Raw genomic sequence first — 17,987 nt, forward strand, 5'->3', positions numbered from 1 at the left:
ATATGTGAAATTTTTAAAAATTAATAAAAATAAATTAAATTTAAAAAGAATAGAATAACTGGACCTACTGAGCTCCCTGAAAATCACGCAAAAACCTCAGCAATGCAGCTTTTGTGAATTGTAACATAAACAGGACTGGGCTTTTTAGCAGTGTAGCTACCTTTCAGCCTATGCTGTTTACACAAGTAGCATTCCCTCAATTTTCCTGAAAATATGCAGTATAAACTTCTTGGTTACCAAGCTAGTCTTGGAATCATGTCTTTGGTCTATGGTGGATGTCCTATCTGGGATGCATAGATATTTGTCCCTGTCTCCCCAGAAAAAGTGACACAACACAACATCTTGTGAACAAAGGGGGAAGAGAGCTGTTTTTAATGGTCGTTATCTCAAATAACAATTAAGAATACTGGCTCTTTTTACTCATTTGCCATAGCCTAAGATTTTAACATAATCTTAAAGACTTTTCTACATTGAAATGGCTTGGGTTTACAGTATTTCATATCTGGGTGTTCTATGAGAGGACTTGCTCTGAGACTTCTATTCAGTAAGATGTGTATGGTCAGTGGAGCTTGGATGGGGCTTCCAAACAAATTGCCATAATTCCTCTTTTCTCTCACACACAAGGTTCAAGATCTGAGTATACAGGAAACAAGTACAGACTAGACACCATGTGAAAGATATTAGCTGGGAGAATCACTGCTACCAACAACCCTGTCATTCCGCTGTGTGTTCACTGTGGAGCTTCCTCAGAGAAGGGCGGAAAGGCCTTCCCCACTTTGGATGGAGTTTTATAGGTGCTGAAAAATGTCCATTTCCCTCCAAATTTCTCCACCATTCTCTTACATGATTTTGTTTGAAGTTCTAAGACTCTCCGTGGATCCACTTTGGTCCCTAGTTGGCTGTTCCAGGTGACCATTCTGTAAGTGCCAGGAGGACTGAAGAACTGGACTTCTCAACTTTTTGTTGGTCACTGTGTCGTTGTGGAAATACTTGAAGAGGTAATTGATGCAGGGATGGTACAGCATAACAGAGTTAGTGGGCTTAGATGAAAAAAAATATCCAGGTATAGCTAGCTTATAAGGGAGTTCTGAGCCATGAGGTATTAACTGGGAAGAGTGGGCTTGATCATTGCTGATACATTAACTAGCTGACACTAGATAGTTCTTTGGTCTTATTGAATGTTTATCCTATATAAGCTAAAATGATACTTTCAACTTATTTGATGGAAGAGAACACACTTATGGAACTAGTTAATAAACAGTCTCAAGATGTTTTCACCATGCTTCATTTTATGGTACCTTCTGTTTGTAGCCATCATTGAGGTCTTAGAAGGTATTATAACTCTGTGTAGTATTATCTCCTCTTAAAATATCTTCTTAACTCTGCAGAGAAAGAGGAATGCTCCTTGTCCATAGCTCACTCATGGAACAATTTTTGAAGTAACTCAGTCGCATTACCACATCAACAGCAAAACAAATAAAAATGGCATTTAGAAAAACAAAAGCACTGCTGGCTCATGCGTAAATTGGAAAAGCATAGACGATGGGTATTAATCAGTGACACATAATTATTTTGAGCATATCAATTAAGGTTAATAAGTCAAGAAACACTATGGTATATTTATAGCTTCGCTATGATAAATATACTTCATGAGTTCAGAAATGCAAGTGCACAGTGTATCAGGACGGGCATCAGTTCTCTCATTTTCCAGTTCTGTAAAAGAAGGAAAAATGTAAAACTTCTTTTATATTTATGGAAGAAAAGGAAACATCCACCCAGCTGAAAACTTCAAAACTACAGATAATTTGAGAAACATTCTCTGATACTTATATCCAATGGTTGCTGGAAAATATTCTACAGCTCACTTTGGGAGGGGAGAGAAACCTTGACTTGCAGCATCTGCTAATTTCTATCTGCTAACACCTTCATCATAGTCAAGTTGAAGTTCCAGTGTCGTGACAACTGGCATCCCAAATCCTGAAAAGTCGAGCCGTCTCTGAGGACTGTTTTGAGACAGCTCAGTATCAACCTACTGTAAAACGGTCACATATGGAGAAAGGCGTATCTTACTAACAGAAATTCAGGAGAATAAACCCAGTTCCATGCCCCTTTTTCTTCCTCACTAGTCAGCAAAAGACAAGTGCTCGAGGCCAGGTGACACGCTCTCTTCCCTCTTGACCACCTGTGCTTTCCATCTTACTAAAACCTATGCCCCTTTGCATTGAAAAGGGTTAAAGAAGAATCAGAAGTGCTTTAGGAAAGAAGTGGTTTGTCTTTTCTTTTTTTTTCCTTTTTTTTTTTATTATTTATTCTTGTTACATCTCAATGGTTATCCCATCCCTTGTATCCTCCGATTCTTCCCTCCTTCCCATTTCCCCTTACTCCCCTCTCCTATGACTGTGCCTGAGGGGGACTTCCTCCCCCTTTATATGCTCATAGGGTATCAAGTCACTTCTTGGTAGCCTGCTATCCTTCTTCTGAGTGCCACCAGGTCTCCCCCTCCAAGGAACGTGGTCAAATATGAGGCACCAGAGTACGTGTGAAAGTCATACCCCACTCTCCACTCAACTGTGGAGAATGTCCTATCCATTGGCTAAATCTGGGTAGGGGTTTAAAGTTTATGGCCTGTATTGTCCTTGGCTGGTGCCATAGTTTGAGCGGGACCCCTGGGCCCAAATCTGCCTATCATAATTTTCTTCTTGTAGGTTTCTAGGACCCTCAGGATCCTTCTACTTTGCTATTCTCCCATGCTTCTCTCACCTAGAAATGATCATAATGAGTGAGTTAACCCAGAAGCAGAAAGACTCAAATGGTATATACTCACTTATATCTGCATACTAGCCCAAGGGGCATGTCCTATGAAAGTCTTCACTAACCAGGAAACTGGGACAGAGGGGAGGACATCCTATTGGGACTCTAGATGAGGTTTGTCTTTTCTAGCATGTAGATATTAAAATACCAAGCACAAGTTAGTTAGGAGCTGCCCTCAAGCTTTGAAAGGTAGAAACATGAAAACACACACCTTCCTATGGACTACCAGAGAGAATTTATGGCTGTTTAAGAATATTTTCTTAGGGTCAAATTATAACATAGTTAAGTCTCTCCTCATCTCCCCACTTTCTATCAGATGAAAGGGTTTTGGAGAGGGTGCCTCAGAGAAGCGGAGACATTTTCTTAGGATCTGGGAGAACACAGGGGCAGATATTGCTCTGGTGTCAGAATTCTGAAAGCAGAAATTGAGGCTGGAGCTGTTTTGCAATGAGCTTGGTAAACAGAATTTGGCATTAGAGGTCAGCTGAGAGTCTTCCAGACACAAGACGTGCATCCATGTTTTGGTTCGGCTGAGAGCCCTCCTCAAGGAAGCTGATCTATATGAGTCACTTACAAAAAGGTCTCATCTGAGAGGGCGTCCTTCTACAGGGAAAACCATCTCAACGGAAATGCTGAGGGCGTACTCGGATGCAGATGGGCAGAAGGAAAAGCCTGAGTTTTCTCTCAGGAAACTCTGAAGTGCCCACAAAGCACGGCACATGAAAGTCAACTTCTGCCACTTGCTAAAGCCAGAAGGCCAGACTGTGGAATGCCACCTAAAGTGTTATATTTTATATCCCTATTTTGTCTGCATTTTGCTACACTTACATTTTCACCCAGGAGCCAATAGAAACCCTCTATGGTAGAAGAAACAGAATCCATTTGGAAACATTGTGGCACCCACCTTTCCTAAGGAAGGCTTCTTAGATTGGGACATCTAGCAACTTCCATCAGTTTAGACATGGGGGGTTTAAACTGGACAGCACAGTGTCTATGGAAATAGAGACTTCTCTTGTGATTGATGGGGATAGATTACTTTCTTTGTAATGTCTAAGAAAGACTGAAAGTGACTTTAGATGTATCCAGTGGTGATGGAAGCAATTGAGCCCAAATGATACAGTCAGAAGAACAGTGGCATGCAGAATAAAGTTAGTTTGCTTCATGTGTCAAAATCACCCTTGCAGCAAAAAAATCAGTTATTTAAAAACTGTATGGAGCCTAAGAGCTCATTGGGATATAATTTTTTAGCACTGTAACTGTAATTTCCCCCAAAGTGGTATAATCAAAGTGGCTGATGACAAAGGGCACTCACACCACAAGGTGCATGCACGCAGTGTGAAGAGAATTACAGGATGGAAGGAAACAAAGCCTTAGGTCCAGGCCGTGCGATTCTTAAAGTGAACAGTGGAACAAAGAGGCTTAACCTCACTTAACCTCAATGGTTCTGCAAGTTAGAAATGGGGATTTCTGCCTTGCCTGCTACTCCAAGTTGTTGGAAGACAAAAAGAAGAAAAGGCTTTGAAAAACAGATAGTTTCTATGAAGTGTCCCGACCTGCAGGGTCCGACTAAAAGTCAGGAGGGAGGTCATCTGTTGAGAAATGCAAGACACAAGGAAGGAGAGCAAGTCTGATTGATCAAGCTCTCAACTTTATTAGTCAGGCAGCAGCTTTTATAATTCAGAAGGCAGGGAAGTATATCGCTATAGCAACGCAGTTGCGGGTTTTTCTCAAAACATAGGGAATTCCAGGCAGGGTCATGACGTCTTGCTACACAGGGTATCTTGCTTTGTCTTCATCTGGCTTTAGTCTAACTGTTGACTCACAACAGGGCCGCTCTATCCATATCTGTCTTTAGCTGCTGACTCACAACAGGGTCAACTAGTTTCTGGTGAAAGGTAAGCTCTGGGAAAGACAGAGACTTAAAGGTGCAGACTTGGACAAGATGGCTGAACATTGGTCATATGGCCTATTGTCCCCAACAATGAAGTGGTTGTCAACAGTTTACCTTACCATGGCTTAGGAAAGAGTGCTGGTAAGGAACACTAGACTTAGTGTTTTTCTTCTTAAATTATTTCCGTTGCCTTTTTGTGTCAAAGGAATAAAATCTTTTCTCCACAGATCACTACTTCCTTGTTGATTTCATCCAAGGGGGGAAATTAAAAATTGGCTCCTGTCTTTTTTTTTTTTAATGAATTTCCCTTGAGACTCAGAAGTCGCAAACCAGTGTAGACCTTTTTCCTATACTTCAAATAAACATTGATTTATGAAAAACAAAACAAAAACAAAAACAAAACAAAACATGTGCCAGAGAAAACCTGGAAAAATACACAGAAGAACAAATTAAAATAAGAATCTCCTGTCTTCCAAAAATTTAGATTGTGATCGCTTTACTATTGGTTGTTTTCTTTCTCACAAATAGAAGTCCTTTCATGGAAGGTCCCTTATTACATCATCCTCTCTGCTGCTTCTGACTCCATTAAAAAGCATTTCTCTCTTGCTTGTGGAAGATTTTTTGGATGTATACAATTTTCCTTGACAGTCGCTTTCTTTAAGCACTAGGAGCCTTTAATTCACACTGTCACCTGGTGTCCGTGGTTGTTCTGGGTCTGCTGTAGTTCTAAGGTGCATTCTTCCTTAAGCCATCCTTTCTCACTGCCTGATTTTAAGACCTTCTTCTGCTCTTATTGTTATTTATTTCAGCATGATGTACGGAGGCCTTTAGCATTTAATTTCAGCCTTCTAGATGTGTCCGTGGAGTGCTTAAAATGTCAACCAAGTTTTACATTTCACAAATACATATCATTTCTCTGAAGTTCTACTGAAGTCCACCTGGCTATTATTGTCTTACTGTTTGTGCACTTTTCAGTTCTTTAATTGATCTTTGCATTGTTGATTTGTATTTTATTTCTGAAAATTACAGCTTCTCCAGTAATTGGAATCTATGCCTTCTGTCAATTTTGTTTTGTTCAGAGTTGGATTGGTTTGGGGTTTTGTTTGTTTGTTTGTTTGGTTGGTTGGTTGGTTGCTTGGTTGGTTGGTTTTTGGTTTTTGGTATTTTGGGGTTTTGTTTTGTTTTGTTTTACTTCTGAGAGCATGTCTCACTCTGTAGAGCCCCAGGCCAGTCTTGAAAGATATTTTCTAGTTCTTTAGCCTCATCCACCATGTGCTGGGATTACAGATATAATGCACCCTGTCTAGTCTCTCCGTCCCTCCCTCCTTTAACTAAATCTTATTTAAAATGCTTTCTTTACAGGTTGTAGGGATTTTATGGGATTATCACAGTTTGATGTTAATCTGTGGGGTTCTTTGGGTCTAATTTAAAATGCTATGTCTCACAGTAGTTTGCTCAAGCTTCTGTGGGGATCCAGGGTCTCTCCCGCGGGCAGACCAGGGTTCCACTCAGGGCTCCTAGAACAAGCTTGTGCTTTGCAAGCCAGTTCTAGGCTCGGGTTCGTGATGCTCAGTGATAGGCCGTTCTTCTCAGCATAAACTTGACCTTTGCAGTTCCCGTCATTCACAAAAGTCCCTCAGAAGGATGAGGAGAATTGTGGACCCTGAAATGTATCGTCAGTTATTTCCTGTGCAGGATTTAACTTCTGTCTGGGTCTCTTATGCTTCTGCATCTAAATCTTCTGCTGAGAGAAGGAGGCAGAGGATGGAATATCTGATCCACCAAAGGTGCCTAAATCTTTTACATTTTTTTTGTATGTTTCATCACATCCATGTCCTCCTCTTTCCCCTAATGTTTATCTTAAGTTTATCTTGCCCATCACTAATTTAATTTTCCTCAGTGTCTCTTTTGCACTTACTTGCTTTGTGCATACTTTACCTTTGCTCTCTTGATTTCCCTTCTGGTTTCATGGCAGGCTTGCCGTGTCATTTGCACTAGCTTCTCATCATGGCTCACACAAGCCCCTCCCCTTCCCAAGCTGCGTTCTTCCCAGTGCCTTGTTCAGTTTCCATTTCTTAGAAAGCCCAATTTCTTGAAAGTTTTCAAGCACATTAAAAAAAGAAAATGAATGCATTGCAACTTTTACATCTGTTGCTGTAATACTTCCCCCAAACATACTTAATTCCAAATACTAGCATTCTTCTTATTCTGTACATATGATTATTCATTTTCATTAGTCATCCTTGAAATAAGATCTTCACTCCTGTAAAGCATATATTTATTGAAAAGGATAAAGCATTAGCTATTTCTTGTTAATCATTATCACTTTACTTATTGTCTGGCATCCTCTTTGGAGGTATCAAACTGGAGAACTGGCAGATTCATTCCAACTCAAAAATGAAGTGAATGGGAGCTCATGAAACCGAGTGTCCCAGACCTGATACGCAGGCTTTGGTTTGTGTTTGCTTGCTTGGATTGTTTTTCTTTATCTTTATAATCTCTGGTGATTAATTTTTGTTTTGGCGATTTTATGCACATTAATTGTGCCCTCCCCTTGGCACTTCCCACACACACCTATTAATTCCTTGCCAAGATTTATGGCTTTAGGGGTTTATTTTGTGACCAATTTAATTTTGTCGGAGCCAGTTGGTCATAATGTTATTAGAAGTATCTGTTGGGGGCCAGCGGCCCACCCATTGGTGGGTGCATAACTGAAGGAAATGGCTTACCATGTCCACGAATTGGCAAGTAGATCAGCAGAGTAGGGTGAGGACTTGAAATGTCCATTTATCGGTGCTTTGCTATTGATGAGCTACTTCTGTGTGGCCCCGTCCATCTGCAGCTGCTGTGAGAGTGTGATTAGAAGGCTTGTGACTTCCCATCACTTCTCAGGTCTCTTTCTGGACCTTACACTCTGTCCTACTCCCCCGCGGTGTTGCCTCAGCACTGGTGAGGATGGCACACCGGCTTCCTTAGGCTGAGAGCCTTGACCTGTCACTTATTCCCAGCACCTTGTGTACCCATCGGTCTGCATTCTCCCAGTTCCCAGAAAGAAAAGCTTCTCTGATCAAAGTCGCCTCAGTTACTGTTTTCTTTGATTTGCTTGTTTTACTTGTGGTAAAGGAAAGAACATTCTCTGGAATGATCCAACCCTGTAGTTTTCTCTTCTAGACATCCAGATGGGCAAAGCTCACAAAGTGACTTCACTCGCCCCAGTCCTGCCATCCCCACTGCTCTGCCCATCTATGCTGCAAACCTCAGGTTCATGGAGGCAGTTTACTCACAGCCTGGCACAACTATGCTTCTTGTTGGAGTAGGTGGGAGAAAAGAAAAAGGAGGGCACCATATGACACTGCACTTAACCTTAAGCCCAAACCAAGCTGATATAGAATAAAAGGGCCACTATTCGGATCTCTGTTGTGACAGAGGACCAGCCAACACCTCTCTCTGAAGCCTTTCTTTTGAGGAACATTGCTGCTAAAGCAACTGAACTATAATTATGTAAGTACATATGTACAATTTTCAAGTTACACTTTTTTTTATAAGTTAAAGTGATGTAAATATCACCCAGATTCTATCAACAAGCCCATTTTTAAACAAGTTTCTGATGTTCTAGATTTCTCTCTTATTCCAGTATTCATGGGGAGAGTCATCCTTCAGTTTCCATGGGAAAACAGCTGGAGGACTCCCCACAGACACTAACAGATAAGTCTATCTAATTAATTCTCTGAAATAAAATGGGTAATATTTGCATTAAACTCACACATATCATCCATTAACATTAGAATCTTTGCTAGCTTGACTATAGTAACTAACACAAGTAAATGCCAGGTAAGCACTTACTACTCTGCATTATTTTAAAAACAATGGCAATAAGAGAGTCTACCACAATTATAATACAAGGTTTACTTCAAACACTTTGAAAGTGCTATTGTAGCCTGTTTAGGATAATTAAGTAATACAAGTTAGTTGTCAGTTGATCAAATTATGGTCATGTCAATTACTAGTCTATTTCTATCACAAGAATATACATGCTAAGTTTAACAAATAGATATGATTCTATAAATAGACAAGGTAAAATAGTTAGATAAGGTCTTCAAAAGCCACAGAGACATATAGAATATGGCATTTAAAGATGGTTTTATTAGTTTAAAGATTCTTTGACAACAAGACAGGTTAATTCCTGGCAAGGCACAGCCTACCTCAAAGAAGATGATGAGCATCAAAGAACCTCCTTCTGGAGATGGCTTCAAATGTGGCAAACATGCCACTGGGCAAAGTGTCCTCATTTCTACCACAGACATAATTCTGTCTAAAAATGGGCAAGCTTGGATGCAGGCAGAGTCGATGGCCAAGCTATGCCAAGACAGAGTAAGTGAGTCCTCAATAGCTCCTGCCTCACAAATATGTCTGTCAGATATATTGGCCCAGAAGGCTGAAGATGACATGCCAATGTTATAGGGAGTTTTGAGTGACTGTTCAGGCAGCAAACTGTCTCTGTCTTTTTTTTTTCTCCCCATTTTGGAAGCTGCTAACCTGCACTTCTGGTTTACTCAGGTAATTAAGTTTTATTCCTCCTCAAGTCTCTGATGGGGTTGAAGACCAGATAGTTTAGTCCTACAATTAAGTCTAGTTGTTTAGGGTTTAAGATGTTTTTAGGTCTAGATAGATGTTTTAAGTTGATAGAGATGAGACAAGATAGATATTGATTTTCATTCAGAATTTTAGACTCACCAAAAGAGGAAAGATATTTTCTTCAAGGCTGCCAAATACAAATAGCCAAAACACTATGAATATAACATTTATATAATTTTTTATTGTTTTTTGGTTCTTCTTTCTGTATGTAGTCTATTGTATATACATATAATAATATGAATGTATATGTTAAAAAAAAGAAAAAAATTTTTTAAAAATGAAAGAAAAAGAAAGTCTACCTATATTCAGAATGAGTGCAATTTCTAAAACGTATTTATATCTCAAGTTTATTAATGTGTAGAAGTGGAACTTATGGGTGTGTGAGTCTAATTGTACTTTCTGGAGACTCAGAGAGACCAAGTCGTAGTTGCTAGGTAGTCATACATCATTCTCACCCAGAATTCAGCCTTGTTTTATGAGACTCGGTCATCTCTACTTAAGTGTTATTATTATTTATCAGAGGAAAAAACCCAGTGTCTTACTTCCCTTATTGCTTTACCATGCTTTCTCAATAACCTTGCCTAGATATACATTCTTTCTCAATAGCCTTGCCTAGACATACCGTGCCTTCTCAATAGCCTTGCCTAGATAAGTTGGAGCTGTTTCCTATGATGCTCACCAGGACTAGTTCTCTGGCTTTGTCACTAACTGAAGTGTGTCATTTTGCCCCAGCCACTCAGACTGTACTGTAAGCAAGGTCTCCTTACCTCTGTAAAAGAGAAAAACATTTCTCTTTATTGCTTCAGGGAGATACAAAGAAGTCTGCAGAGGTCATTGATGGAGAGATGCTGGTGCTGCATTTTAAGCAAACAAGGCTTGCTGCCATGGTGATAAGACAAAATTAAAAAAAAAGATTGCAAACTATGTGTCTGCTTGGCTTGATGTTCTCACCTTCTCAAACACAAACTGTTCACAAAGTGTACAAGATTGATACTAAATACACGACAGGACTTGAATTCAGAAAGCTGCTGGAAACTCCAGACAGAGCTTCCTGATTGAATGCAGTATGAGCCCTGAGCTCCCAGCACCATAACTTCCCCATTACCATGGACTGTATCACCTCACATGGTCAGCAAAATAAACCCTTCCTCCTTAAACCAAGCCACTGTCTTTTTGTCATGATCACCTCTACGACAGAACTCATTTCCAGGGCAAATTACATAAGTTGCTGCAATTCATCTTGCTGATTAGACAGACTGAACCTGTGCAGTCACGGAAGTCATCCCACAGACCACTCCAATTGAATTTCAATTCGATTTGCTTTAGCTCAATAGACACAGTTTGAGATGTCTGGGAGATGCACAAGGCAATTATTTCAGAAACTTGGAAATTATGAGTCTTCTTTGGCAGGGGTTATTTCTCAAGAGAAGACATCTGTTTGGAGATATTTTTTTCGATACTCTACTAGACTCATGACTGTGCATAGCCTTTTAAAACAATTTGGACTCTTTTTTGTTGCCAACTGGTTAGAAGGAATATTTTGACAGAAAGATCAATGTCTTAGCAGGCAAATAATCATTCTACCTAATCTACTAACTTCCAACAGACCAGTTTCCTCATTAGTAAATTGGGAAAAATGAAGAAGAAGCTGCCATACTTCTTTCCACTTATATTCTTGTCTCCTTGACCTGAGTTCAGTCTTCATTTACCATGGCAGATGGAGAAAAGAAGGTTCTGAAAGTTGTCTTCTGATTCCCACAGAGCATTCTACCCACCCTCTCTGGTGATTATTCCACAAGTGCTGAGCATCTCCACGCCCTGACACTTTGATGATGATGATGGTGGTGGTAGTGGTGATGTTGATGGTGACGATGAGGACTATGTTGATGAGTGTTTTAAATTGGATTTGGAGCTCTCAAGGCTACTTGAGGTGATACCGCTGTCCATCTGTACACTCTTATGTCTCTCCTAATCTTGGTTAAGAAAAATTACTATAGTTTCTATATGAACTATATTAACATTTCACTCATACACCCCATTTTTGTAATATGTCACAAAGAAATATAGGTTTGGAATTTGACAAAGTGTAAATATTCACTGTTAAGAAGGAACCAAAAATCAGGGCAAAGTATGGAAAAGCTACACGTTCAAACAGGAAGAACAGAAATCAGTCTCATGCAGTGGTGAATGGCCATTGGATCAGACACTCAATTCAAAGCCAGAATGCTCCCAACATCATTGCTGTTCTGTTTGCCGCTGGAAGAACAGATGCTTGATTTTGAAGGCAGTACTATTAAACACCTTTCTCAAGCTTCATTTATATTATTTCCTCATCCCCAAATTTTCTTCCCTCACAGCCTGATGTGATTATTGTCACACTAACTTAATTCAGTCTAATTAGAGGATTTTTGCACCCAGTCTAGACAGCATGCGAAGCCATAGAGAATGAGCCCCAGTTTATGCTGTAAAACAAACAAACAAACAAACAAAAAACACTTTCTTGTCTCTACTGATATTTTTTTGTTGAATACTTCTATATCAACTTGACACAAGCTAAAGTCATCTGAGAGGAGGCAACCTTATGAAAGAAAAAGCTTTCATCAGATTGGGCTGTAGCAAAGGGGAGGGGAATAAGGGGAAAATGGGAGGGAGGGAAGAATGGGAGGATACAAGGGATGGGATAACCATTGAGATGTAACAAGAATAAATTAATAAAGGAGAAAAAAAAGACTGGGCTGTAGGCAAACCTATAAAGCGTTTGCTTAGTTAGTGATTGATGGGGGAGGATCAGCCCATTGTGGGTGGTGCTATCCCTGAGATGGAGGTCAGGGGTTCTACAAGCAGTCTGAGCAAACCATGTTGACCAAGCCAGTAAGAAGATTGATACTGGAGGAACATGCATGGTGTAAGTTTTCCCCATCTGTTGTTTAAAGCATACTGGTAGCATCACATATACCCACCTTCAATCATACCCATCCCTCATTGAGACTGTTGATACATTACACATTTCCCTTGACAACATGGGAAGACCTAAACTTCTGGAAATTAAATTGAGGAAAAACTACAAGAAAACATATGCTGACCCCTGGCGTGCACACACACACACACACACACACACACACACACACACACACGTGCGCGCAAACATTAGTTAAATAAATAGATCTCTTAGAGTCATTTAAATAAAAGAAATTTATCTGAGAATTTGGTATTGAACTTTAGATCCTACTATGTTCACAGTTATATCTTAATGCTTCAGGGCTCTACATTTTCTGTACATTTCAATTATTTTCTCATGCTTTAATATATATCTCTATAAATGTTGGTGTTTATATCAAATAAGCCTTCTAAGTTGTCTTCCATAACTATAAAAACATTACATTGGAATAGCAAATATGCATAGGCATCTCCTGGTTTATGATGCTGTGACTTATACTTTTAATTTTAAGGTGGTGTAAAAGTGATGCGTTCAGTAGAAACCTTAGAATTTGTCTCTCTCTGCAGTAGCAGTATGCGGTCCAGCACTTTTTCTAAAATGCCAGGCAATGGCAGAGCCTGACTCCCTCTGACCATGCAATTGTGATAGTAAATATTGGCATTTTACAGGCAGCAAATGTGTTGTTAAGTTATGCTGTTCAAGGAGAAGAGGTGTATTAAATGTAGATTTGACTTAATATATCTTCAGCTTACAATGTTGCTCAAAACATAATCTTATTGGAAAAGAAGGAGCAGCTGTATGTTATTTTATAACTGAAGTGATGACTAGTATTCCTTCTCACTAACAAGGACAATCAGTTCACACACACATACACACACACACACACACACACACACACACACACACAAACACACACAAACACACACAGGGAGAGGGGGCGGGGGAGAAAGAGGCATGATCAATGTACATACACTATAATTGTGAAGGCAGAGCTAGCGAATGTGCCTTGCTATATGGCCAGCCATCATTTTCCTATAGCTTAATTTTCCTCTCAGGATTGCCTTTTCCTGACATTCTATATGCCAGCTGCACAGGGGTGAGCTAGGGGACTGGAGAGATACCTCAGTGCTTAAGAATGCACGTAACTCTTGCAGAAGACCCAGGTCTGGTTCCCAGGCCCCACATGGCAGCTAAAACAATCTCTTTAACTTCAGTTCCGGAAGACACAATCTCTTCTTCTGGCCTCCTTGAGCATTGCATGTACACAGTGCACATAGCAGCAGACCATACAATCACACAAAACAAATGAATATTTTTAAAAGGGAGATAGAATCTTTGTATCTTAAAGGCACAACACTCTGAGGGAAGGTAGTCAGGAAATTCTGGCTAGGTGGCTGGTAAACAAAGCCCTCTGTAAGATTCTTTGTCAGAGATCACTCCTAAGCAAGTCTATTCTTTCAAAATCTCTTAAAACACCATCACATATGAGGGGGAGCTCTTTCACATATGTGTAACTTACATAATGTTAATCCTGTGAAGTTCTATTGTAATACTTTTTCCTTTTATTAAAATGCATAATCTTTCCAAAGCTCCACATGCTATTTTCATTTTACAGATAATTGCAGGTCTACAAAATATCTGTAATTGATCCAAGGTCATATTGACAGTACATGGCTGTGTTATGGCATTTGTTTTTTTAAAGAAAAATCAAGACTTAAAGAATGTGTGTGAACATGTACATGTCCCCGTCTCTCTCTCTCTCTGTCTCTGTCTCTGTCTGTCTCTCTCTCTCTCTGTTTCTGTCTCTGTCTCTGTCTCTCTGTCTCTCTCTCTCTCTTTGTGTGTGTGTGTGTGTGTGTGTGTGTGTGTGTGTGTGTGTTTGTGTGTGTGTTTGTGTGTGTGTTTAACAGAAGAGGCATTACCAGAGTGGCTTATTTGCCAGTAACAATGGCTGTCTGAATATTACAGTGGAATAGAATCCAGTAGAGACTTGGTGAAGGAAGCTGGACATCTCAGCACTCTGTCTGGCCCTGAAAGCCTGGAGCTTTCCTGGGATGTGCCTGGCATTGAGTTCATGGTAGAAGGCTGAAGAGACTGGAAGCTGACGTCACCAGACAACTGCTACAACAGGAATGGAGGCACTCTGAGATATAAGCGAAGGAAGGTATATACATACTGATTTTTGTGGGACCTTTTCATATCTGGGCTTCAGGTGTGAATGTACCTACTTGAATGTTGGGTGAATCTACTCAAAGCACTTAACTCTTTATAGAAACACAGACACAGACACATCCAATGTCAACCCTGGATACAGTCAAGTTGACAATTCAATGATACTGTTATCTAAGCTGAGAATGAACCTCACACATGTTTAGGCCCTAACACTTTTTACAGCCTACAGTGCCCTCTGCCTATAACCTTTTTAGTTTATAAATAAATCCACACAGATGTGTCCCTCAGGAAGGAGAGCAAGTCTCGCCCTTGTGAGCCACTTTTCTCAATAAGCTCCATTGTTTCTTTGGGTGTATTCATGATTAGGTTAGTAAGGTTAACTTTACTCTCCTCTAAACTCAGAACTCTGAAATGGATCTGGGTTATCCAGTAAACTAACTGAAAGACTCCCTGTATTCCATAACTAATCACAATTATAATTACTACTTCAAATTATTCCTGCTGTTCTACTGAATACTGCTCACCTGAAACCATGGTAAATAAAAGTAACTGTAGGAACTTCTAAGAATATGATTGTAAGCATGAAAGTTTCCCTATTTTTACATAATATGAACATTGTCCATTATTAGCTTTTAAGAGAGAATTAAGAGAATATTCAATCTTCTTGCTCTTGTATTTCAAGACCATAAGAAATATAACCACTTAATCTTCTCCAATGATCTACTCTGGCAAGTTTCTATCTTTGGACATTTCCAAGCTGATGGAAGTTTTGAGGTCCTTTATAGCAGCACCTTGTGCTATCTTCAATGAGAAAAAGTGTGGTTATCACCAAATCTCATGTATATTTAATTAACTTGAATGTACAATACACAATAGGAAAGTCAATACATTTGATTTTTTAATTAAATATTTTGAAATGTATCAATAGTTATTAAATGTGGTTAAACACATACATGTTCATGAACATGTATAAAGTTAAAACCATTTATTTTGTTAATTTGTTGGACATTTAACTTTGTACATAAGCAATGTGGTACTCCTGGCCTTAAAGACTCACATTCCATTGTAATAGTAAAAATGATCTATTGTTGCAATACATGTTGACCTTCATTTTACCCAATAGCATCTTTCAGGGATGCTTTTTAATTGCCAAGCTGGAGCAAGCAAAAAAAAAAAAATTAAGGTATAATCTGTGTTGAAAATGTAATGAGCTATTTTAGGGGTGCTTTAGAAACCAATTTTGCAACAGATGTTTGCTTATAATGTTCTAATTTCAAATGGTGTTTATTTAATTCTTGGGGGAAATACATCAATTATCATCCACGTAGAGGGAATACACATCTCCTAGAACAACTCAAGGGTCTTGAAAAATTTGCTCTTAGAGTAAATTCTTATGGTTAACAATTTTTAGTTCCACTTAGTACTCTGAGTCGTGGGGTAACAGCAAAAAAGGAGGAAAGAGGAGATTCTAGGACAGATAAGTCTAATGTCTACCTTTGTTGTGTTCTGCAGCTTCAGAAAAATTTAGCTTCTCTAAGTTGCATTTTTTATTCAGTTTTTCTGTAGAGGTGACAATAGCTACCTAGTCACTAGTGCTCTGGGTGACTTAATTGAGGTCATGAATATAAACTTTATAATAGGAGACTGCCACAGCTTGTGTTCACTGTGTGCTAGCTTCAGTGTCTATCCAACATCTGCGAGAGTTTCATCTTAAAATGTAAATGTGACCATTATGCACATCTCAAGCCTGTGAGTTTTGATGATGCACACAAGCATTCGTGTCTTTTTAGGTCATCACAACAAAATATGGATCAAAAATAGAATGTGCTTTCTAATGTGCACACAGATTTCCATTTCCTATTGCCATTTTGAAAAGAAGAAGGAGTGTGGCTATTCGGAAGATAAGAGCTTTGGGAAACAAGGCAATTATTGGGCCGTTCTGAGACATCTCAGTATGTATTTGTCAGTTCCTATGGAGAGTACAAACACATAATGGCATAATGAATATTTCTACTAAGGGAAAGGTTTATAACTCTTACATATTTTAAAATGACAAAGAGAATCAAAGAAATGGAACAAAACACATTCAGTGCGATTTGTTCTAATAAAAACTTTCCCCTAATGGATGGACACCAAGTGGAGGATGGACACTGAGAGAGAAGGAAGGACACTAACAGAAGGATGGACACTGAGAGAAGGATGGACACCGAGAGAAGGATGGACACTGAGAGAGAAGGAAGGACACTGACAGAAGGATGGACACTGACAGAAGGATGGACACTGAGAGAGAAGGATGGACACTGAGAGAGAAGGAAGGACACTGAGAGAGAAGGAAGGACACTAACAGAAGGATGGACACTGAGAGAGAAGGATGGACACTAACAGAAGGATGGACACTGAGAGAGAAGGATGGACACTAACAGAAGGATGGACACTGAGAGAGAAGGATGGACACTAACAGAAGGATGGACACTGACAGAAGGATGGACACTGAGAGAAGGATGGACACTGAGAGAAGGATGGACACTGAGAGAGAAGGATGGACACTAACAGAAGGATGGACACTGAGAGAATGATGGACACTGAGAGAAGGATGGACACTGAGAGAAGGATGGACACTGAGAGAAGGATGGACACTGAGAGAAGGATGGACACTGAGAGAAGGATGGACACTGAGAGAGAAGGATGGACACTAACAGAAGGATGGACACTGAGAGAAGGATGGACACTGAGAGAGAAGGATGGACACTAACAGAAGGATGGACACTGAGAGAAGGATGGACACTGAGAGAAGGATGGACATTGACAGAAGGATGGACACTGAGAGAGAAGGAAGGACACTAACAGAAGGATGGACACTGAGAGAAGGATGGACACTGAGAGAAGGATGGACACTGACAGAAGGATGGACACTGACAGAAGGATGGACACTGACAGAAGGATGGACACTGACAGAAGGATGGACACTGAGAGAAGGAAGGACACCGAGAGAAGGATGGACACTGACAGAAGGATGGACACTGACAGAAGGAAGGACACTGACAGAAGGATGGACACTGACAGAAGGATGGACACTGAGAGAAGGAAGACGTCGTGTATACTGCCCCACATTTCCTTTAGGTTAATGTATTCTAAGCTGTGAATGTTGCTGCTTTCCCATGAGAACGTCACCATCCTTTTAAAAAAAATAAACCATGTAGAGCATGATGAGCGGAAAACATTGTGATTCCAGTGGCAATCATTTAGAGTTTGTTGCAGAAATGCCTTATGGGAAAATGTCACACACACACACACACACACACACACACACACACACACACACACATACACACACACACACCCCAAATCTAGGTTCCATGTATTTGGATTCATAGACCTATGGGTATGGTAACCTTTTTGAGACCGAGTTTATCATAGATTTTGAAAGCAAGGGGACCTTTGTGGCGCACTTGTGCATGATCCAATGCCGGGCACTTGCAATCATCAGAGATTTACCTTGGACCCTGACTTTGGGTTACTTGTTTCACACTAGTGATCATG

The 17,987-nt window shown here is 39.9% G+C and overlaps 1 long non-coding RNA gene across 1 annotated transcript in view; it reads left to right on the forward strand.

Annotated features, from left to right (window-relative positions):
* The window catches only part of LOC311600313, a 44,339-nt gene extending 27,666 nt beyond the window's left edge, over positions 1 to 16,673 (forward strand). Inside the window, exons 3-4 of the long non-coding RNA XR_014780209.1 lie at positions 14,244 to 14,439; positions 16,238 to 16,673. This is a non-coding gene — a long non-coding RNA (uncharacterized lncRNA). The remainder of the gene's footprint in view (positions 1 to 14,243; positions 14,440 to 16,237) is intronic.
* The last annotated feature ends 1,314 nt before the right edge of the window (positions 16,674 to 17,987 follow it).

Source organism: Acomys minous, assembly GCF_964271855.1.
Source record: "Acomys minous genome assembly, chromosome: 6".
NCBI classification, from domain to species: Eukaryota; Metazoa; Chordata; class Mammalia; order Rodentia; family Muridae; genus Acomys; species Acomys minous.